The following is a 23,236-nucleotide window of genomic DNA, read 5'->3' as shown; positions in this document are numbered from 1 at the left end:
ATTGATCTGCAGCCAGTTTTTACTACAAACCCCATAATGCTTTGGATTATAGCCTACAATCCCCATACTGCTGCACCAAACTTACTGTTAACCATCCCATTACTGGAAAAGAAAAAGAACCAGAACATTTGAGAAGAACTATGTAACATGCAAGGTTACCGATTAAATAGTAAACTATTAATTTCTGCAATATTTTGAGGTTTATTTGCCCCTTTCTTTATTAAAAAAATAGGTGTATTTATGGCTATGCTCACTATTTTTTAATCCCGAATGTAGTATCACCTGTTCTCAGTGTGCCAAGGCATATATACTTTCTATCTCAAAGCCCTTTTTACACCCATCATTGAGTTGTGTAGTTTTTTACCTGCCCTTTGGAAGGGAGGTCAGTTTTATTCCGATTTTAAAATAAAATCACAATACATTGTTTAATGCTCTACACATCTGCAAATGAGAATTCCGTGAAGTAATTAAAATTCTTAATTAGATGCACCTTGCAGCTGCTCTTAGTCTTAATTGGCAATAATGCAGCTACATTTTGTTCTGACACATATCTTCAGAGGAGTTAGAGAGAGAACTGAAGGCAGGCAAGAGGAAAATGTTCCCACACAGTTCAAGACAGTTCGCACAAAGAGGATCCCATGGCAACAAACAGCGAGGCCCACAGTTGGCTCTGTAAGATCCAGGAATAGACAATGGTTCACCTCGATTTCAAACAAACCGCTTTCCTTCCTGATCCGAAGAGACAGTGTTTTAAATCATCTTTTGCAATAGGATCGAAATGATCAAATGTTCACCTGTGTCTTTAACACACTTTTCAAAGTTACTGGACACTCTTTTGCATGCAGCCCATGTCAAGGTAATCATTAGAACTCGTGCTCTGGGTAGAGCAAACTGACTGGCAGAAGCCTTGCAGATAGAAGACCTGGTTTTTGTGCCATATGGAGCTGGAGTGGACCTTGGCAACCAGTTCGGTTCAACCTGTCATTTTACAGACAAGGAAACTGAGACCAAGAGAAATTAAAGTGATTCCCTCGGGTAATTATGACTACTTAGGAGTAGAAATTAGATTTAAATCAAGGATTTGAGCATACAGTCCAAGACTTCTACTTCTAAACTTTGCTTGAAGCAATTAAATTTGTTAATTGTGCCCCCTCCCAGTCCACTTGAGGTCTAGTTCTTCACTTAAGTGGGTCAGCCAAGGACTGTGATAGGTGTTGAAATGTGGATCACCTGCTACGAGAAGAAAATACATTTCCCCTTAACCTCTGGTTCTAAGTTTGCTCTGGATTAGAGCATATGGGGACCTAACAGGGAGAAAGGATGTCACATAGGAGGTTAATCTTGGTGAATTCCCTCCAGGGAGAAACCATTTAAGACTTGCTATATACTTTAACCAGCTTTTCCCCCAGCTTGGATTGGAAATTTCAATATACAGCTCCTTCTTTAAAAATACAGGTTGACCTCCCTTTCCAGTGTCCAAGCACCTATTCAGTCTCACCAGTGCCTGAGTTGAGCTTGCCTTAGTTTAGCTCACATTTTACCAAATATTTGCAAGCGTTTCCTTTATCTTCAATTGTGTTTTACTCCCCAAATGAAATGAATACACAGTTCTCTAGGGCCAAGGCTGCTTTACCTATTTAAGGTTCTATTTTTGGTTTATCCTGCTAAACCTTACATTACAAAAGAGTGTGGGAAATGCTGTGGCGTCGGTTAAGGTTTTCGAGAGGGGGGGCTACAAGTGGCATATGGGGAAGGTTGAAGAGTAGAAAGATGGAGGGGTGGCGACTGGAAAGTGCTTCTCAGTCCTTTAACAGTCAGGCCCACCCCCCTGCTGTCAGAACCTAACACTGTGGTGGCAGTGTAAATATTGACACGTCCCTGGAGCCTTGCTACTCCAAGCGTGGTCAGTGGGCCAGCTGATTATACATGCAGGCTCAGGGGCCTCACTCCAGGCTTACTGAGTCAGACTCTGCATTTTAACAAGACACCCAGGTGACTGTGCATACATCCAACTTTGAGAAGTACAGAATCACTCGTAGTTTTACACCATCCCAAGGTAGTATCTACAGGGCCAGGATCTGCCCCTGAGTAAATACCCTAATATATTTGACCAGTAGCTAATCGGTCCCTCTTTCCCCATCAGGAGTCCATCTGGGAATCCCGCAGTGAGCCCCATTACACGGTGGATGGCAAGAGGACTGCCTTCAATCTCCTCCTCTCTGCCCGCGCTCTCCCGCCCCCGAAAGCCTTAGCAAGTACTCTCCCCCCATTATCCGTCCCTCCCCACACTGAAAGAGGGGCTCCTACCTCGGGGGCTCACAGTTTTACATACCAATACAGGCGAGAGCTCTCTGCAAAACTGCCCTGAGAAACAATTAGCACCTTGCCACCTGGGGTTTGGAGCAGCGCCCCCCCCCCCCCCATTCCGCTCCCTTCTGAAATCCAGCTTAAAGTGAAATTGAGAATGGGAGAGAGAGAGAGACAGAGAGAGAGAGAGAGAGAGAGAGAGAGAGAGAGAGAGAGAGAGAGAGAGAGAGAGAGAGAGAGAGAGAGATGGAGATCGCACGCAATAACAAGTCTGCTCTAAAGAGAGAAGAAAAGGAGGTTATTATGAGCGTGTCAGTTTAGGCATCGCTCTCTGTACCTTTCTGCTTCCTAGACAAATGGAACCGTAATTTTGAGGTGGCTAACACGGGACTGGGAAGTCCACATCTGCCGATCCGTATGCCAGGAAGGACAGACTCTCGTCATTGGAGCCCTCTCAGGGTCCTTTCCAAAAGCTTCCCAGGCTACTCTCTCTCCTTCCTCTTCAATCTTCTGAAAACTAAAACTCGAAACGCGATGGCATTCTGTGGATTGGCTAGTACTAAAATATCCATTGGGTGGCAGTAACACTATCCTCTTTATGACTTGCAGCAAACCAGAGAATGCATTCAATCAACTGAACCGATCTTGTAGAAACACTGGAATCATTTATGCATTGCAGTTTCTCTTTCTGGCTTTCGCTCCTTCTTGCCTGGGATATTCTGAATGGATTGTGGCTATTTATCAAGATCTTGTGGTGTTCGTGGTCTGCCTGTCGGTTTCGCTCAGGATTAGCATCATTCAAGGCAAAGGCAAAGCTGCTCCCCCCCCCCCTCCGCTCTTTTTTAAAAATCATTTTTTTGGGGGCTGCCGAAGAGAGCTAGGACCCAGGAGACACCTTCCCAAACAGCAGGGGTTGTGTGCTTTCACATAGCAGTACTGTACAAGGAAAACCCCGTTGGATCTGTTATTGCGGGATACTTGTGAAATATACATAGGATTCTTTCTTATGGCTGCATCCCGGATCTGGAAATTGTACTTGGGGACCAAGAAGATCTGAAAGGCTACATGTATACGAAATATTTGCAAGCGAGACTCTGGTTCCTGTCATAGAGCTCACAGACTTCCTTACTTACTGGCCTTTTCCTTCCTTCCTTCTTTTTTAAAAACATTTCTTCCCTCTTTTTCTGCTCTCTCCTCTCTCCGTCTCTCCTTTTCTATCTGCCTCTTCTTTTTTTTCTCCTAGTTTTCCTTTTTTTCCCCCCCTGCTCTTGCACCTGGATTGTATCTTCACCAAACAATCGGGCACTTTGAGAACTAACTGGAGGCAGTCTTGTAGGGAAGAGCTGTATGGAATTATCTGCTTTTATGGTGAACTTGGCATTTGTGAATGGGCATCTTGTTCACGATATTAATTACTAGCAAAACAAGAAAAAGAACACAGGAGTAAAACGTGGATTTTTCTGAATACGCATTGTGATGACCAGCAATTACCTTACCGACTGATATCCAGAGGAGAAAAATTTGGAAGACTGTTGTAGGTAAGGTCATTTTATATATGCAAATCCATCAGTGGCGTGAGCAAACTTGAGTGTTTGCAATGGGAATGGGTGACTTGGATGATTGCTGCATCGCACTGATGGCTGTGATGTGGCCGTTATTGGCACTGAATGGAATAACTGCAGTTGGGTGTGTTGGTGTGTGTGCTTGTGCATGTGTGTGTGCGTGTGTGTGTATGTGGGTCTGTATTCTGAGTGTAATTAAAAATAAATCAAAGCATCACTCCCCACCTCCAATTATTTTGATATGGAAGAGTGTCTTGAATTAATTCTGGGTAGTCACTCTTTTGTTTGGATGCAATATTTGTGGCTCCTGTGTTCTGGAAGAGGTAGCAGCAGGGTAAGGAACACTTACTGAAGAGCCCTATTTAAAATGAAATGAGCTACTCTTTATTCATTAAAAGAAATATGTTTTCAACTCAGTGCAGCATTCTGCTGCATTTCACAGCCGCAATGGGACCAGGGACATCCCACTTGTCAAGTTCTTAAACTTTAAGGTGATAATCATTGTTAATTGTTCCCTAGGTTGTGATTATTGGAGATTATTAAGTACCCTAGGCTACTTTTTTATCCACTGGATTCTCATTCAGAATGAAAAAGAAAAGAAAAAGCTGAAAATGATGACCAAAAAAGAAAAGAATAGTGCAATATTATTTCAAATGTCACCATAATGCTTTCTTTCTCAAGTTCAATTGTCCCATAATGTAATTATTTATCAAATACCCTAAATAGCTGAAGCTGCGACCCACGTGCAGGGGAGTCGAAGGTCTGGAACCAGAAAGCATCCTATATTGCAATGTAGCCAGCTTTGGAAATGCAGGCAATTACACACTTCCCTTAACCTTAAGTTGAGGATGTGTCCTGTCTGCCACATCTATTTTACCCTTTCAGTAAAAAGTTAGAGACTAGAGCATGAAGGATGCTTAAACATATTCTGCCTAGGAAATGGGATAAAAAAAATCAATATTGATGACGTGGTTCAGTGCACTGTACTGCAATGCTAAAGTCCCATATTCACTACCTATGATGAGAGAATGGAGCATTTACATGTGTTATAAATCTCCCCGGGTAGACTGATCTGAAGGGGAGGGGAGAAGATATGTGGATATGTAGGAAGATGGATGGAAGTCGTGCATAATCGGTGATTATGTAACTTCATTACATCAGTGAGCTTCAGTCAACGATAGTGAGATGAAATGATTGTATAGAGGGAGTCTCCATCACCCTGTTAACTTTTGAGGGCTTGTAGCAGCTAACAGAGGAGGAGAGCCAACCGAGATTAGCTCCAACGCTCCTGCAAACCCTGATGTCTGTAGTGAATTTAGCGTGAGTTTTCTCACAGTGAGTTTCTGAGGGACAGCGGATCATGGAAGCTTGATGGCTGGACAGGAGCAATTTTAGCCACACCCGTGGAGAGTCAAAATGAGAGTCCGCAATGTTTCACAAGTGCCCCATTGAGTGATCCGGACTGACGAGCCCAGCCAAGGTCATAGTTCTGTACCTTCTGATCGAAATACGTGACCCCAACTGAGAAGAAAGTTTAACCTATTGAAATGAAGCCTGAATGGAATGGCTATTGGGGGTCCTCGCTTGCATTTTGCCCGCTAGAGCCTGATGCAGATTTCAGTCTGGTGGTTCCCTCAGTACAAATGATTGCCTCCACAGTGTGTCAGAAATGAATGTTCGGTACCTTTATCTTTGCCTTGACAACCCGTTTCTGGGCCATTTTAACCCTCTGAGAAAATAGAAGTAAAAACCTTCAAATGTAATGATATCCTGTTAAATTTAAAAAATAAGTAGCAATTAATTCATTATTACTAGTTCCAGAGATAAAGAGCAATCCACTTTCAAGTTTTACTTATCGAATGGCTTAAAGGACATGTTGCAGCTGCCTGTGACTTTTACCATGAGATGAGATAAATGTACTGTGATCACTGTACAGAGAAAGGAATACTGCATAATAAAATGTCATTTTCCATGATGTTTTATTTGGAGCTGTGATTTTCTTTAAAAAAAGATACACATCAGCTCCTTTTGGCCTTCTACTGGTTAGGATGTTTTTCCCTCAATAGATTATATATTCCCTCATAATGAAACTCCTGCTAAAATCCTAACCCTGTTGAATTAAATCATTTTCTCTTCTCACCTATTTGTGCGATTTCCTATTTCCCTTTACATTTATTTTACAAAAAAGCCAAAAAGACTTTTTTATCATAGAGATGAGATGCTTTTTTCAGTTTTTCCTATGGAATCAGGTGCAGGAGCTAGATATCCACCAAGTAACTTTGTAGAGATCTGCTCACCCCAAATCAAAATGGTGAAATTGCAGAATAAAATTTTTGAGCTTCAGTATTTGAGATGACTTTCTTATTTCTGCAGGACATGCCCCAAACACTGACATGTTGTGCCAGTGGATTTGGAGGTTTGGTGTTCATATTGTGTAGGAAATTGGATGTGAAGTTAACTCCTGACTCCTTCCTTCAGGGGTCAGGGTAACACTACATCTGCTTCCATGCTGTTAGTCTTCAACTGTGTGCAGGATAGTCTGCAATGATTTTTCCTGCACTCCTTATTTTAATATTTTATAAATGACTTCCTCAGTTGTTTACTGACATAAACCACATGTATGTTACGGAAATGGCATATTCTAGAGGTTTTTATAAGCTCAGTAGTGGATGGAAATAATACTAGAAAGGAAAAGGAAGTCTCTAAAAAATGACACTGACCGTGAAACATACATACACATGTCACTGCTATCCTTTTAATTGAAGACTGCATATATTCACATTAGAAAAGATAGTTTCAATCATTTTAGTGACACTTTATCACCTGTTACTTTCTTTTGGAGAGGATTATGTAACGGAGGCAGGTTATGGCATTTTTCTTAGGTACCCTACAAATCAATAATAAAAAGCTTTGCTTAATAGGAAAGCATTTAAACATGAAGGCATTGAATAATTTAATCATAATATATATTTCTCTAGTTTATTGCCGTTTTGTCAGCCCAAGTTATGTAGTTAGATTAGAAAATATTTTGGAAAATAGAAGGAATTCCATTTATAAATATAGAAAGTACTAATTTTGTTTCCTGACCAGTTGCTTTAAGAAAATCAGATTTAGCTCACAAGTAATCACAGTATTCCTAAAACTAGAGAAACATTTAAAAGGAATTTTGATTATTATGTTTGCAACATATATGAACAAATCATGTCATTGTTAAAAATGACAAATAGATAAAAATATTTTTAAGAACAACTGAACTTTTAGGATTAATTTAAGATTTATATTTCAGAATATTTTAATCTGTCATACACTGAAGTGTTTAGGATATACTTTGTCTTACAGTGATATAATCTTTGATGTTTGGCAAATCTTGTGTTTTTATAAAGCAGGCTACTCTATAATCTGTGGCAACCAAAGCACCCAAGTGTTGATTAATAAGACTTAAAAGTAGCAAGTTTTCTGGTAATGCTCAACTTAAAAAGCATAATTATAATGGCACCATTTGGGCAGCTATAGATAAGGCCATGTCAGCATTTTTCTTATTAAATTCCAGTCCTATTTCCATTAGTTATATCAGGAATCTCTAAGAGGAAGGAGTTCAGCTCTCTGAGACATCCAGGCATTGTAGGATTCGGGGCTGAGTCAGAGGGCCTGAGATGCACTGCAGGCTCTGTCAGTTACTAGCCTTGTGACTTCTGACCCTGCATTTTACCTCTCTGTGTTCAAAATAATCATTAAAAAGTACAACAGTTACATTTTGCAATGAAGAGACAAGATGTGTGTCTAAGTGCCTACCATCACATACTATGCCTTAGAGATATATGAAATTATTATTATTAAAGTTCCCGAAAGCCATATGAATTTAACAGTGCATTTTTGTCACACCCTTGTTATAAATCTTTATAGTCACTTTCTAGTATTGGTTACAGACAGTTAGCTGGTAGGTAATATTGTTCAGTGGGTAAGCAACACAGACAAGAGGTTTGCTTGCTAACTTCCACTCAGTACCCAGTTTTTTCAGCAGTACTTAGATGGGACTATAGTTGTCTTGAGCAACTAAAAAAACAGTTGCTTTTGAATAACATTTAAAGAATGGTAACTAAGGGCTTTGTGTGTGAGAGTGTTTTAAGCTGATTGCTTTTCTTTATAAATGCTCCTGAGTACTTAGGTGTTTCTGTTTGGGATAACAAGAGTACACAAACAAATGTTCACAAACTTGATGCTACCACTTAAAATGGGTCAGTTGACCAAAAAAGCTACTCTCATTTATCACTTTAAAAAAGCATAATGGGTTCGAATACTAAGCATAATAGAGGATATAAGGATATAAAGATAATAGTTCTGTTTTAGAATCTGCTAGTTGCAATAATTGCTAATGTTCTTTAGGGGGAAGCAATCCCCTGTGTGTCACTATTATCACTGCATTTCTTTAATGTTCTTGTATCTTAACATAAATACATTTCTGCATATGAGAAGGGCATAGTTAGTGATATAACCTTCCATATGTTTTTAAGCGACTGGATAATCATATGAAGGAGAAAGTTTTTATATTTTAGTTAAGGTAGAATTGGAAAGGGCAACATCAATGCTGTAAATAAAAGCAAGTATACAAGGACTTAAAGAACTTTCATGCTATAGAGCATTCACTTCTCCCTAACTTCCTAGTGTCTTGCTTTTTACCTTAAGGGTCCCCAATATGTCTCTGTTACAGATGAATTTGATCATGCCTATTTATGTGACTTCATCGATGCTTTTAAATAGTAAGCCATTTTCTTGGTTTCCTGTATTTTAAAAATGCATATTCCTTATGTCCCATGGAAATGCTTTAGATTTGATCTAGCATATTTATTAAGAAATATTGTAGGAATGTAGACAGGCTTGTTTACTTGACAAATTCTGCTAATCACCTTACAAGTATGCTTTTAATTTTCACCCAGAGAATGCCACCCTAGAGTATCTTACACTGCAGATAGCATTCCATTACAGGCCAACCACATGGCTCAATGGACATCCCCTTGCTGCTTACCCTGACCACTGGCTTACAATGAAAGATCCTTAATTGCCACGCTTTTTGGTTCCTCTGTGTAGAAACAATATTCGGGTTCCAAAACTCGAAGACTCCTAAGGCTTTTCGCTTTAGAGAAGGGATGACTGACTGGCCTGGTGCTGCTTTCTTATCACACTATCTGAAATTGCCAAGCAGTGAACTGTGGATAAAGCAGAGGGAGAAAGCAAAGCACTTTAACATTTTGCTTCTGAAAACCTGCTCTTTCCTGTTTTCATATTAAAACATTAAAAGTAATCTTTTTCATAATAGGCTATTCAAAGGGTGTGTTATAGTTACTATGTACGTATATGTAAAGTACAATAAATTTTACTAAATGAGCTATTTTATTCATACAAGGGCTACATATTTAAGAATATATATTTAACAGTAAAATTAGATTGTATTTTTTAATAACTTCCTAAGTCAGGAAGCTGTGTGTGGAGTTTGGACTTACCAAAAAAAAAAAAAATGAAATTGACTGTGAATTGTGATCATTTAATTATACACCTTCACTCTTTCAATATTTTTGTTAATTATGTAGCTTATACTTTATATGAATTATAATTATAATAAATCACTGTATGAATAATCATAATATTATTCAGTGATTTATTTTCTCATGGCCTGATCAAAATGAGTTTACTGGTAGGTTCTTACCCTATCAACATTTACATGTAATACAACTGTGGCATAGTATAGTGATCTTCATCATTTTCTAGTATAAAGTTCCCCTTTTTAATTAAAAATTTTGGAAGACCACTTAATCATAGCTGTACTTTCAGTATCAGTTGATTGAGAAAATGTATAGTAATAAATTATTATGAATATAATAATTCTTTAAAAATTAATTTCACTGTGTAGAGCCACACAGGGTCTACATACATCTTTGAAATATATTATTTATCTACATAGAAAGTTGGGTATATATTCTAGACCCCTTGTAGCAACTCCTGCAGTCTTGGTAAATAAAAGGCCTATATATCTAGAGCCAAAACTTACATTGGCTATGCACATAAATCATGTTTATCTTAAAATACAAAATGAAAAGCAAGTGCTTATGGTGGTAGAAAGTGAATGAAGGAAGTTGGATTTTGGATGAATAGAGTTGGAGTATTTAATTTTCTATGAACATACATTTAAAGTTCCAACACGGGAAAATTCATATTCAAATTTTAGAATTCAACTATTATAAAATTGTCTGATATTACAAAATAATTGCATTTTAAAAGATAAAATAAATGTTATTTTTATTGCAGTCAAAATGAAAATGAATTATTATAAATGTAGCAGGAGGTGATTACAGTGGCCTCATAAAAATCTAATGAAATTACATATTGTGTAGAAATTACATACAGTGTAGTAAAGGATATTCCATTATGTGATTTAAGCCCCCAAGGAAATTTTGGATGAGAGGAATGAAATTACATTTGCAAGATCCCACAATTTGTTGGCTCTCCCATGATGCATGATTCCTGTTTCTTGATATGATACAAGTTCTCAGTTGAGTATTTTAGTTACATAGCAATTGTTCTTGTTGAAGCTAATTTTAGTGCATCTAATCCTTTGGCCTCTCACTTTATTGACTTGTGATCACTCATGTGGAACCCCTACTCAGAATTGGTGGACTTTTTGTTTTTGTTTTTTATAGATACTGTTCCCTTCTTTACCTCATTTGATCTCTGGAGACATGATACAGAGAGAGCTGGGAAAATAGGTCACTGGTGAGGCCTCCTTGCCTTTTCTGTACTGTCCTGTTTTCCAATAGCTTTGTACCTCCTCAGCTGCAGGGAACTGCTCTTCTTTGGAGCCCCTCCTTTTGCCTGACTCTCCTGCACATCAGCGCTGGACATCCCTGGCATTTAGGACTGCCATCACGGTCTCAGTGTCGTATGTTGCCTTCTTGCTTCCAAAGTACATCCATCAATGGGTCTTATCGAAATGCCTTATAGCCACATTTTATCCCACTCTGAAGAAATGGGATTTCATATTACACTTCCTCATCAACAGGGTCACTCTGCTTAAATAGACAATAATGAACCAATCACTGTTAATATGCTAAAGGGAAAAGTTTGGAACAATAGGCTTCTTCCCTTTGAAATTTGGAGAAAATGTGCCATTACTTTTTTCTGACCCAGAGAAAATAGCTTCAGTAGATTGCATTTTGTCATGATTAGGTGGACAGGGGTTACAAAGGACATACTTTTACTCTGGTTGGACCTCGCAGTGCCCTCCGATCTTATCGGGCAGGCAGCTGCCTAGCACACCTGTTGGAAGAAGTGCCACTGACCATGAGTGTGATGTTCCCAGCCTCCCTGCTAACTTTGTCAGACGGAGCCCAGGCAGGGGCGCTAAACAGAGCAGTGAAGAGACTTAGAATGGAATCAGGTATTTTGTGTACACAAAGCTTCATGTAGCCAAGGGAGAAAGTTTGAATGTAACAAACTAATCTGGTGGCTCTCCGTGCTTGGCTTTTGAACGCCCCTGTTAAAGCCCCTAATAGTTCTCACCATGACAGAAGTCCTGAATGGCACTCAGGAGACTCCCAGCTCCACAGTGGGCAGAGTAAACGCCCCCAAGGGGTCTCTAGGGGTTGTGGACTCTGCTGCTTTCCCTTCTCGGGGTTCTCCTCCAGGGCCCATATTAACAGTCACAGAGCAAGCTGCTCACGCCAGTGGGTATGCTCATCTCAAGGAGGGAGCGCTCAGTGCTTCGCTCTAGGAGGCCAGTGCCTGTCTATTTTGCATTTCCAGAGCTTTGCATTGTGTGTGGCATATAGCAGGTCATCAGTACATCGCTGTTACTTGACCAAATGTTTAAGCATTTAGCCACGGCAGATCAGTTTTAGATCAGTGCTCTCCCAACCTATGCTGCATTGTAAACTGAGACAAAAATTGTCGATTGCCTGGTTTGGCGTGGCTCAGCGGTTGAGCATAGACCTAGAATCCAGGAGTTCAAGGTTTGATCCCAATTGGGGGGGGTGTGCAGGAGGCAGCCAATCAATGACTCTCTCATCATTGATGTTTCTCTCTCTCCCCCTCTCCCTTTCTCTCTCTGAAATCAATAAAGATATATTTTTAAAAAAACCCCACAACTGTTGACTTAGGAAAGTAAAAAAAGAAAACTGAGTAATAAAGGAGAGAGGATTAATATTAGGTAATTTGTGACCTACAAATAGACTGAGGGGGAAAAGTGGTTGGACCTTCCTTCCTCATTCATTTCCTCCCTCTCTCCCTTCCACTCCCTTCTCCCTCCCCCCTCCCTCCCCCCCTTCCCTCCCTCCCTCCCACTCGCTTCTTCTCCATTCCCTTCTCCCTTTCTTCATTCCACTCCTGCCTAAGACATTTGAGGGCTGTTGGTGTGCAGGGTGTTGTAAGAGTGCCTGCAAGAGATATAGAAGTGAGTGATGTCTCATGTCTAGGCCCAAAGAGGGTTAGTCACGGGCAGGTGGTGATAAAAATCACATATAGCCATAATTCAAGATAGCCTACTATGTGTACTTCTAAGAGAGGTGTCAAGTATGCTACAGGCTCAGGAAAGGGTCAGAACACATGCAGTAGGAAGTATCAGGATAGACTTGTTAAAGGAGGTGAGGTTTACTGTAGACTGCAGGGTTTCACATTGGTGTAAAGAAGATATAACATTCCAGGCTGATGGGGAGATCAAGAACAAAGATATTGTAAGTGGGAGCAAAGGGAGCATGCTTAGAGGAGAGCTGATGTTCTACTTTCCCCAGAGAATGGTTTATGGGGTGCAGAATGTAAGATGATGTGCCTGGAACCCCAAGTCTCCAGGTCGAGCAGGCAGGAACCAATGGAATGAGGTTTCATGAGCATAAAGAAAGCAGAACATTTTATGTTCTGCTCATATTTATGCCTTAGGAACAAGAGGAACAAATTGTGAGCCTGTGTCTCCAGGGTACCTTTCATGCCTAGTTTTCTGGATTTCCCAAGGACTACTAGATTCCATCTTCACTCCAAATTTCTTCCTGTTGAACCCCTGTTCTCAAACAGCCATCATGGGCTCTCTTCATTTCCTTTCTTCTATCCTTCCTAAGGCTAAAGCACTGTTATCCCTGCTAGAGAAATACAGAGGCCAAAGTTTAAAATTAACTATTGTGTGTGTGTGTGTTTTTTAAAGCAGAAGGAAACATTCTATAATGGGACATATCCAACTATCTTTGCTTAGTAGTATTAAAAAGTTGCCACCCGCCCTAGCAAAAATGCTGTGGTTTAAATGCTCTTCAATGAGGACTTTTAAAGTTTCTTTCTTTACAGTGATGGCAGCAGCAAAGTGACCCAAAAGCGGCAATTCATTTGGGAGAAGGGGGAGGTTGGAAAAGGCAACTGGGGAGAAAAAAAAAAAGAAAGTCTTTTATATCATGTAATGGCAAGGTGGAAAAATAAATTCCAGAGTGGCTTTGTATTACGATCATGTGGGGAAAGAATAATGCTTTAGAGTATAATACGGATTTATTCCTAGCAAGTATGAAGTCTCCTAACTACCAGTAATTATAACAGTTTTGAATTGTAGATAGAAATCACAAAGTGAATGTCCTAAAATAAAAATAAAGAAACCTCTTTTTACCCGAGTTTAAATTCTTTGCCTTATCAAATACTTTCTATACACTTCTAATAAGTAGAAGAAAAGAAACCAGTAGAGATTGGTTTTTGGGGGGTACTTTTTCTGATCACTACATATTGAAAATTCTAGTAAGCTGGGAAATGGCCTAACACGGACGATAAAATGAAAAGAAATGCAGTTGGCTTAGGCACGAGCTAAATATCATATGCCTGGTCATTAGGAGTCAGCCGGCGGAGTAGGTAACGCAGTCTGGCTGCTAAAACCTAGCTTAGCGCTAAGGATTCTGACCCAGTGGTGGAATGGAGCAGAGGAATTTGTGCTTTAAAAAACTGTTGGAGGGCACACTAAGGTATGCCTTGGGGAGGCATCAGCAGAACCTTCTCAGCCTGTCCGCATGCCCTTCCCCTTCCCACCACACTTTATTATGGGTACTGGAGGCTTTCCTCAATATTCTCCAAAGTGCCCTACCAACTCAGCTTCAACTTTCAAGTTCGAAGCCCTTTCCAACTACAAGGGCACAGGCTAAGGCCCTCCTATGCTGAAATTCTGGTGCCGCCACAGTAATCAGATGATTACTGTTCAAGGGCCTTATGCTTGCCCTTGGTAACCACTGTCCTTTTGTTGCCAGTGGATGACACTCCCCTGTCATTTGGGTGAACGAGTTTCTTGGGGCAAAGCTGAAATGGGAATTTTTAGAAGTCCCCACAGAAGGATGGTACGTGGAAGAAGGCTTTATTTTCATAAAGTTACATTGTTCAGGTTCCAAAGCCCTCTGCCCCTTAAGCCAGCCCTGGAAAAGGGGCAGCTGGGTGTTCAGCAGAGTCGGAAACAGGGTCAGTGCCCAGAGCTTCTGTTCCGTGTTGCAGCCGGGTGTGGTTCAGCATTCAGGCCAGATTAAAGTCCATTAGCCCATGTGTGGAGCCCGCATGGCCGTGTGCCATGTGGCCTCAGGAGAGCACAGCCCCCTGCAGCAGGAGTCCCAGGAGCCAGGCACCCTGGAGCCAAGAGAGAGAGCGTGTGCAGTTCCTTTGTTTGGAAGTTTATATATATTTAGATTTCTCGAGCTTGCAGTGGCCATGCCCGTCCTGGCCACTGACTCATTTTTTCAGGTGTGATTGACAGGCAATTAGTCTTCCACATCACTCAGACCTTACTGGGCATGCATTTAAATTGCCTTTCGTCTAGTCCCTTCCCCCATCGATCAGTGGGGAACAGGCTTGGAGAATGTTAAATGCAGCTTTTTGGCAAAGCTGTGTAAATGGCATGTCTGTATCTTTTGGTCTCATCTTTCACTCCCTTCTTGTTAAATAATAAGCAGATCACTACAACAGTATCACTTTAATCCTATTAAATTGGCAGAATTACTCCTTCCAATATGCATTTTAATTGATTAACTCCATGTGAATGAATAAGAAATACTATTTGAGCCCTGGCCGGTGTGGCTCAGTTGGCTGGGCATCTTCCAATGCACCAAGAGGTCACCTGTTCAAGTCCTGGTCAGGGCACATACTCGGTTTGTGGGCTCAGTCCCCAGTAGGGGGTGTGCAGGAGGCAGCCAATTGATATTTCTCTCTTCCTCTCCCTTTCTCTCTAAAATCAATAAAAGCATTTTTTTAAAAAGAAATACTATTTGAGGGCCCCATCTATTGTAAGGGTTGTGCCTAACACAGGCTGAAGATGTTAAATACAGTTCTTGCCATCAAAACCTTATGGGTTAGTAGGGAAGACAGATGTGTTCTGTTGGGTCCCCGGGAAACAGAAGGTTTAGCTGCTTCTAAGGCAGAGGAAGAAACTGATTGAAATATGGGTGCTACTGAGGCTTTAGCAGATCCTACTGGTCCTTCAAATTTCTCACAAATCAAGGTTTTCTATTCGCACATCAGGTAGTCCCTGGCCGTGGACTACCTTGGGGGAGGGTGTATAATCTTGAGTAAGACACTTTCCTGCAGCTGCTAGTGGCAGTGCCCAGTGAGTGACTCAGCTGTGAGCCCTCAGCTGCAGGATGAGTCCATGGTCCATGAAGAGGGGAACAGAGGTATGTGGAAGCTGTGAGAAGGACATTGCATTCCTTGTCCCCTGAGGCATGCTGCAACAGTACCACAGCAATTACTTAGGTGATACTGGAAAATCTTAAATATTTGTTTAAAGGAGTAAAGACACTAAATATTATTGAGTACAAGACCTTGCTCTAGGTAGTAAATTTCAGAGAATGTGGCTTTTTGAAGAATACAGTTGAACCCATATTATAATTAATAAGTTACCAGACCATCAATATTTAATGAGCACCTCCTTTGTGCCCTGGACTTCCACAGGGCAAAAGACGGAGTTGAAAATCCAGTCCCTGAGTGTTTACATAGGACCCATTTTTGTTGGTGGCTTATGTGCTTGATTATAAAGTTATGAGGAGGAGTTGGTGGAAAGGTCAGGGTAGGGGCAAGGAAATGGAGCAGAGTAGCTCCAGGACAAGTTTTCTGAATTCCAGAGCTAATAAGACAATTGTTTGGATTGTGTGTGGGACAAGGCTGTATGGATTGTGTGTGGGACAAGGCTGTAGAGGGACAGTGAAAGTTGGCAGAAGGCAAGACTCTGAGCTGAGTGGCAGTGGAATGAGATGAATGTAGTTTACGGTACACAACAGAGTGAAAGCAGTGTTTCATCAGCGTCAGTCAGTCTGTGCTTTGCATTAGTGGAGGCCTAGTTTTGAACATGGTGAATTTGAAATCACTGAAATAATATAGCCTCCAGTTCAATTTTCCCTGAAAGGGAAGGGTTTCATATAACACTATTCACTTTAATATTATGTAAAAATATTAATTTATTTCGTTAATGTGAGGGAAGTGCCTTTACTTTCCATTTCTAAATGCTTTCTTCAGCCCTAGTGAGGTGACAGGGAGTACCTTCTGTTTTTTATTTCCTGTAAAGACATTCAATCAAGTTGAACACACTGAGACCAATTGTGCCAGTAATGTTTAGAACTAGTGGCTGTGTCTGAATGGGAAACCACTCATTAAATCATAGAAATCTTGAATAGGAATGAACTTAGTATGCTTCCTTGCAGATATATAAAATATCTATATTATAACTCAAATAATTAACCATTAACTGATATTTGCTTTAATAAACAAGGACTTTGACTATTTTTTCCCTCACTTGACCTGATATTTGACTAGATGATCAACTCTATTCAGTTCAGCAAATAATCCCAGGTTATCTACCTGCCTGATGCCAAATGCAAGCACTAGAATGAGTGATTTACTCATTGCCAAAGCAATGAAAGATGTACACTGCTAAGCATTTTAAAGATCTGTCTTAAAAGAAAAAGGTACTTCTTACCACTACCACCAGGCCTGCTCTAAAACAACTGACCCATTCCTTTTCTGGTTCTGGCATTTCTTTTGTAATTAAAAAAGTTTATGGTATTTTTAAAAGACTAAGAACTCTATGAAGACAGTACTCCTCTTCCATTAATTACAATACTCCCCTTGTGTTTACTGATGTATACGTTTCATTTTTTCAAATATGTGGAGATTTCAACATCTCAATATATTTACTATATATATATATTTTTTCATTCAATATGATTTTAAGGCCCCAGGATCATAAGTTGTTCTATTTTTACTATTTGCATCACGCTCTTTGTGCACAATACACTTTATTTTTATCTTCATAGATCTGAGTCAATTGATTTTAGCTTTGCATACAATGTCACATCCCTGAAACTAAGTCATGTTATTTTAACTTTCCTACTCAAGAGCTATGTAGGTGGTACGGGAGATGAGTGATCCCTATTGGAACAGACTGCATCAGAAGCTACTTAAACTTCATCTATATTTGTAAGTAGAAAAAAATAATTACAATTTCCTGTTTCCAAGATTAAAATTAGCCTTAATTTCTTAAGGTCATAATCAGAGAAGGTGTGAGTTATTGCTCTAAGCATTTTCCTTGGACTCTCTCAATTTCCTGGAATCAAAGGTTGAACTTCTAGTATATCTAAACCCATCCATATTAGTTTAGAACTCCTTCTAGCCCAATCTTATTAGTTTTATTGTTAGTGTTAATCTTACTATTGCTATGATTACAAAAGTATAAAAAGAATACATATGATAAAGCCTCATCATGTAGCTTCAGTCAAGGTTTTGGAACCTGAAGGATATTAAGAAAACTGATAGTTCAATTTAGCTTCACTGGAACCATTAGATAAGTCACAAATGTTAAATAGACCTGGCTATTATAATTAAATCCTTACCACTCCAAGAATGAATTATAGCACCCAAAATGTGTATTTGTATGTACATACATTTACTTTTGGAGAATCTCAAAAGGTAACTGGAAATTATTTAATACTAAAGGACAGTCTCTTAGAAGATTTGTTTGTGTAAGACCTGTTCTAATTTTATGTTGGGAATATTAAAGTGTGGGGTAACTTAGAGCAATGCACAAAATGTGTTGAATTCTAACCTCAATGACCAAATCAAAAAAGGGATATATAGACCAGAACACTGATCATTGAATACAGTAAGCTTAAACCAAGGACTTTGTGGCTCCTGGCAATTCTTTGAGGTATATGGAATTTGCCTCTGATGTACTTCTGCCTTTGGTTAAACAGTTCTTTAAGTCTCTTGACTCCCAAGTGCTAACTGAAATAACTTTAATTTCTGAATGCTAAGTGTTCCCCACCACAGAGAGGACTGTTTTTCCTAGGAATTTTATGTGTTCCCAAGCCACCACTAGCAATATCTTTTTCTCATCAAATTTACCATTTAAAAAATTTTACTTCTGTGTGTCTCCCTCACTTGAATATAAGGCTGAGAGGATAGGAGCTCATCTGTCCGGTTCATCCCCTCTCTTTGGTGCCTAGGAGAGTGCCTGGCCCATAGTATGACTCAATAATTATCAAAAAAAAGGAAGGATAGAAGGAAGAGAGGGAGGGAGAGAGGAAAGAGGGAGGATTTCCCAAGGTGTCCTGGTCTCAGCATGAAATAGGAGAAAGGGGCGTTTTATGAAGCAACACAGTTCGCCCAGCTTGGTAGATATAAGGCCTTTGCATCATAAAGGTTTTGTTCATGATGCAATGTTATTTATATAGTAAAGGTAATATCTATTCCATCCCTCAAGCCAGAACACAGGCCCACCACATGCTCCAAACTGCCAGGTCAGTTGATCAAATACCTGGAGAGCCAAGCTCAGGACTTGGAACTTGAAGCCAAAGGTTTTGGTTACATCAGTAATGAAGAAAACAATGTTTCAGGACCTTTATTATGACAATAATTTTTTAAAAGATTTTCATTGATTTTTAGAGAGAAAGGAAGGGAGAGGGAGAGAGAGAGAGAAAAACACTTAAGTGAGAGCAAAACATCAATTGGCTGCCTCCTGCGTGCCCTCTAGCAGGGATTGGGCCCACAGCCCCGGCACCAGCCCTGACGGGCATTGAACCGGCAGCCTTTTGGTGCACCTGGTGATGCCCAACCAACTGAGCCACATCTCCCAGGGCTGACAATAATTTTTAAGGTGAGTGAAGCAGAAATAGACTGGAGCCTATTTTAGGCAGCTATTTTTTAAAAAATAAATTATAATGTGACAAAAGTCATATTTTTAGCTTCATAGTTTTTTCCCCTACATATAAGTATCTGTTATGAAGAAGCTTTTAAAAAAACATTGAATTTTTATTTTTACTTTCCTTTCTAGTATTAATATAACCTCTCCTGATTGCAGAAGGTATCATGGTGTACTAGAATTGGCATTAGTATCAAAGTAAGCCTGCGCTCCAGTTTAGGCTTTAACATTTATTAGCTGTGGGACCTTTTACAGGTCACTTAGTATTTCAGAGTTTTGGTTTCCAAATCTCTAAAGAGAAAATAATGCTTATCTTTAGGACAGCGATTTTCAACCGGTGTGCTATAAGAATTTTTAAAACATGCAATACCTGACTGTTTAGTCAGGGTACTGATCGGCAATATATTTTTTGGTGTGCCGTAGAATTTTAGTAATTAGTTTGTGTGTGCCATGAAATGAAAAAGTTTGAAAATTACTGCTTTAGGATTATGGGGAAAAAGTAAAACTAATAATTGTAAAGCATACAGTGCAGCGCTTCACAAATAGTAGCTACACAATAAATAGTAATCTTTATTATTTTAATATTTTAACCTGTGCTATATTGTTAAAATATAGCAGCTAAGATTCTTTACTTTTCTCCCTCTACCCAATAGTGAATTTTCCATACTCATTTTACTAATTTGTGAGCAGCATTTGTACAATGGGTCATGCCTTGGCTTTCAGGGTAACACAATCTCTTCCTAGTTTAACTTGTGTTTCATTGTGTGCTCCTTTTCAGTCTGCTCTGCTGGTCTGTTCCCTTCTCTCTTCTTCATGTCGGGGTGCCCTATGGTTCACTTCTGGGTCATCTCCTCAGTCTAGATTTCATCCACTCACATAGCTGTAAACACCATTTCTGTTACCAACTTCTAAAATTATATCCCCACCTTGTTCTCTTTCCTGAACTCCAAACATACGTTTAACTGCTTACTTGCTATCACCACCTATTCGACATTTGTCACTTACCTTGTCCAAAACTGAACTTCTCTTTCCCCGCCCAAACCTACTCTACTCTCAGTTTTCCCATCTCAGTTGATGTCAGTTTTATCCCTTCATCTGTTCGGGCCAAAAATCTTGAAATCATCCACCATGCTTCTCCCTCTCTCACACACCACATCTGATATCAAGCCCTGTTGGTACTGTCTTCACACATACCCAGAATTTACCCACTTCTCACCACCTCTTCTATCATTACCTTTGCTGAAGCAATCATTACCTCTTTCCTTAACTGCAGTAGTAACCTCCAAACGGACTCCCTACCCCTACCATTGCCCTCTACAACCTGCTCTCCTCACAGCAATTATAATTGTCTTTTAAAAATGGAAGGCAGACATGTCACTCTACTGCTCAAAGCTCTGCAAATGTTGCTGGTTTTACTTAGAGTAAAAGCAAAAAACTGTACTTAGAATCACCTAGGAACATTGGCCTGCATTCCTCCTTTGACTTCAGTTCTGCTATTCACCCAGTTTTTTCTCGCTTTCTTATTTCTCTCCATCCTAAACTTGCTAGTCTTTGAACATGACGGGTAAGTAAGTTCTTGCTTTTGGACCTTTACACTGGCTGTTCTTTTTCTTTTTTCATGATTTTTTTGATTTTTAGAGAGAGAGGAAGGGAGAGGGAGAGAAACATCGATGTGAGAGTGAGACATCTATCCGCAAGCCCCCTACTGGGGATTGAGCCCACAACCAGGATCAAACCTCAACCTTTTGGTCCACAGGATGACTCTCAAGCCAGGGCTGGCTGTTCTCTTTATCTGGAGCATTATTTCCCAGAAGTCTCAGGATTAACTTTCTCACCTCTATCAATTTTGTCCATTATGTGTCATTTTGGCATTTATGGGTCAGCTACCCTGACCACACCCTCTAAAACTGCAATGCAACTGTTGTTGGTAGCAGAAACAGCACCAGGTGTTAGACCCATGGGATCAGACTGGACCTGGGCTCAGCAACCTTGGTACTTGAGTTCTGGATGGGAAAGAATTCAGAGCCAAGACTCCAACTATAAGAGGCATGTATTTATAAAATCACAGAGGTAGAAGAAGTAATTTGTAGAAGAAATAATTCGTAGAAGAAAGGGGCTTAGGAAACAAATTATAGAAGTAAAGGAAGGGCCCTTGGAGCTTGGGAGTGAGGAAGCTAATGGTAAAGCACCAGAGTGGAAGGGCTGTGGAAAGGGAAAAGAAAAGGCTCTGGTGAGCTCCTGGGACAGAGAGCTTGCTGGGTCCTCCTCCTAAGGTTTTAAGGGTGGAGATCTTAAGGGAGGTCCCAGGGGAAGATCTCAATAGAATATTCAGCAGCTTTCCAGGTGTGTCCTTTCAGGGTCTTGGTTTCCACTGATTGATTGGTCCTGAGGTCAGCCATTGGGTTGCTGGTCTGGTTTTGTTGCTTTTCTGGGCCCGAAGCTGAACTACAACTGAGGCCTAGATGTTATCTCTAGGGAGGAAAGGGGGTCCAGACGGCATGATCATTGATATGCTAGGAGAGAAAAGGTCACCTTTGGGATGAGGTCCCACCCTACAATTGTCCCTTGCTAGGCACCAGGACTTTCCACCCTGGTGACCTTCTCAATGTCCTTCCTCTGCTCATGTCTGTCTAACTGCCTACCACATACCCCCTTCAAGGAATTTGGCTCTGAATTCTTTCTAGGCACTTCTTACCTTGTAACATTTTTCATCAGTTACTTCTTTGTTATGCTTATTGATTATTACTAGAGTTTTAGCTCCATGGGGGGGGGGGGAATCTTTGTCTGTTTAGTTCACTAAGAATGATTGCAAATTTAGTGAAAAATTGTTAAATGAGTAAATATTGTTATAAAATCGAGATAACAATTATCAATACCTAAAGGTACTGTTGTGAAGATTTAAATAAGACGATGCAGTTAAAGGATTTTGTCACCAGGCTTGATACATATTAGGGGATCAAGAAATTGAATTTGACCCCAAAGACAAGGGAAGTAAAGGCAAAACTAAATGAATGGGACTGTATCAAACTTAAAAGCTTCTGCACAGCAAAAGAAACTGACAACAAAACAAACAGGCAGCCAACCAGATGGGAAATGATATTTGCAAACAGTGGCTCCAACAAAGGTTTAATTTCCAAACTATATAAAGAACTCATAAAACTCAACACCAAACAAACAACCCAATCAAAAAGTGGGCAGAGGACCTGAACGGACACCTCTCCCAAGAAGACATAGGGGAAGCCAATAGATATATGAAAAGATGCGCAACCTCACTAGCAATTAGGGAAATGCAGATAAAAACTACCATGAGATACCACCTCCCACCTGTTAGAGTGAGTGTTATCAAGAAGACAGGTAATAACAAGTGTTGGAGGGGGAATGGAGATTGGTACAGTCACTACGAAAAGCAGTCTGGTGATTCCGCAAATAATTAAGAATAGAGCTACCATATAACTCAGCAACCCCTCTCCTGGGTATATACCCTAAAAACTCGAAAACATGTATTCACAAAGATATATGCACCCCTGTGTTCATTGCAGCATTACTCACGGTGGCCAAGACATGGAGACAACCAAAATGTCCTGCGATAGAGGACTGGGTAGAGAAGATGTGGGACATGTACATGATGGGTACTGCTCAGCCATAAGAAAGGGTGAAACACTGCCATTTGCCACAACATGGATGGATCTTGAGAATATCATGCCAAGTGAAATAAGTCAGTCAGAAAAAAGCTAAGAATCATATGATTTCACTCACATGTGGGATATAAAACTGAAACTTGTGGACACAAACAGCAGTGTTTTTGTTGCCAGAGGGAAGGGGGTGGGGGCTGAAGGGGGTGTTAATCTGTGGTGATGGGAGAAGATATGACTTTGCGTGGTGGCACACAGAGCAATATACAGATCTTGTAACATAAAACCCCACACCTGAGACCTATATGTTCATATTAACCATTGTCATCCCAATACATTTAATTAAAAAATAGAAAGATATTGCCTGGCCAGCAGTGGCTCAGCTATTGAGCATTGTCATAAGATCCAGGAGATCAAGGTTCTATTCCCAGTCAGGGCACATGCCCAGGTTCTGGGCTCGAGCCCCAGCGGGGGGCGTGCAGGAGGCAGGCGATTAATGACTCTCATCATTGATGTTTCTCTCTCTCTCTTCTTTCCTCTCTCTGAAATCAATAAAG

At 40.2% G+C, this 23,236-nt stretch overlaps 1 protein-coding gene across 3 annotated transcripts in view; it reads left to right on the top strand.

The window, feature by feature from the left end:
* The first annotated feature begins 2,803 nt into the window (after nt 1-2,803).
* The window catches only part of IL1RAPL1 (interleukin 1 receptor accessory protein like 1), a 1,170,262-nt gene continuing 1,149,829 nt past the window's right edge, over nt 2,804-23,236 (top strand). For 2 of the 3 annotated variants that reach the window (XM_016207563.2, XM_087829289.1), the window contains exon 1: nt 2,804-3,845. The gene's annotated coding sequence lies outside the window, so the exon portion shown is untranslated. Of the gene's footprint in view, nt 3,846-17,246; nt 17,328-23,236 lie in introns of all 3 variants that reach the window. The other variant, XM_016207561.2, reaches the window with a different exon arrangement.

The sequence above is a fragment of the Miniopterus natalensis genome, chromosome X (genome assembly GCF_054644295.1).
Source record: "Miniopterus natalensis isolate mMinNat1 chromosome X, mMinNat1.hap1, whole genome shotgun sequence".
Taxonomy (NCBI): domain Eukaryota; kingdom Metazoa; phylum Chordata; class Mammalia; order Chiroptera; family Miniopteridae; genus Miniopterus; species Miniopterus natalensis.
Note: the sequence above shows the minus strand (reverse complement) of the source record. Positions and strands in the feature narration are given on the sequence as shown.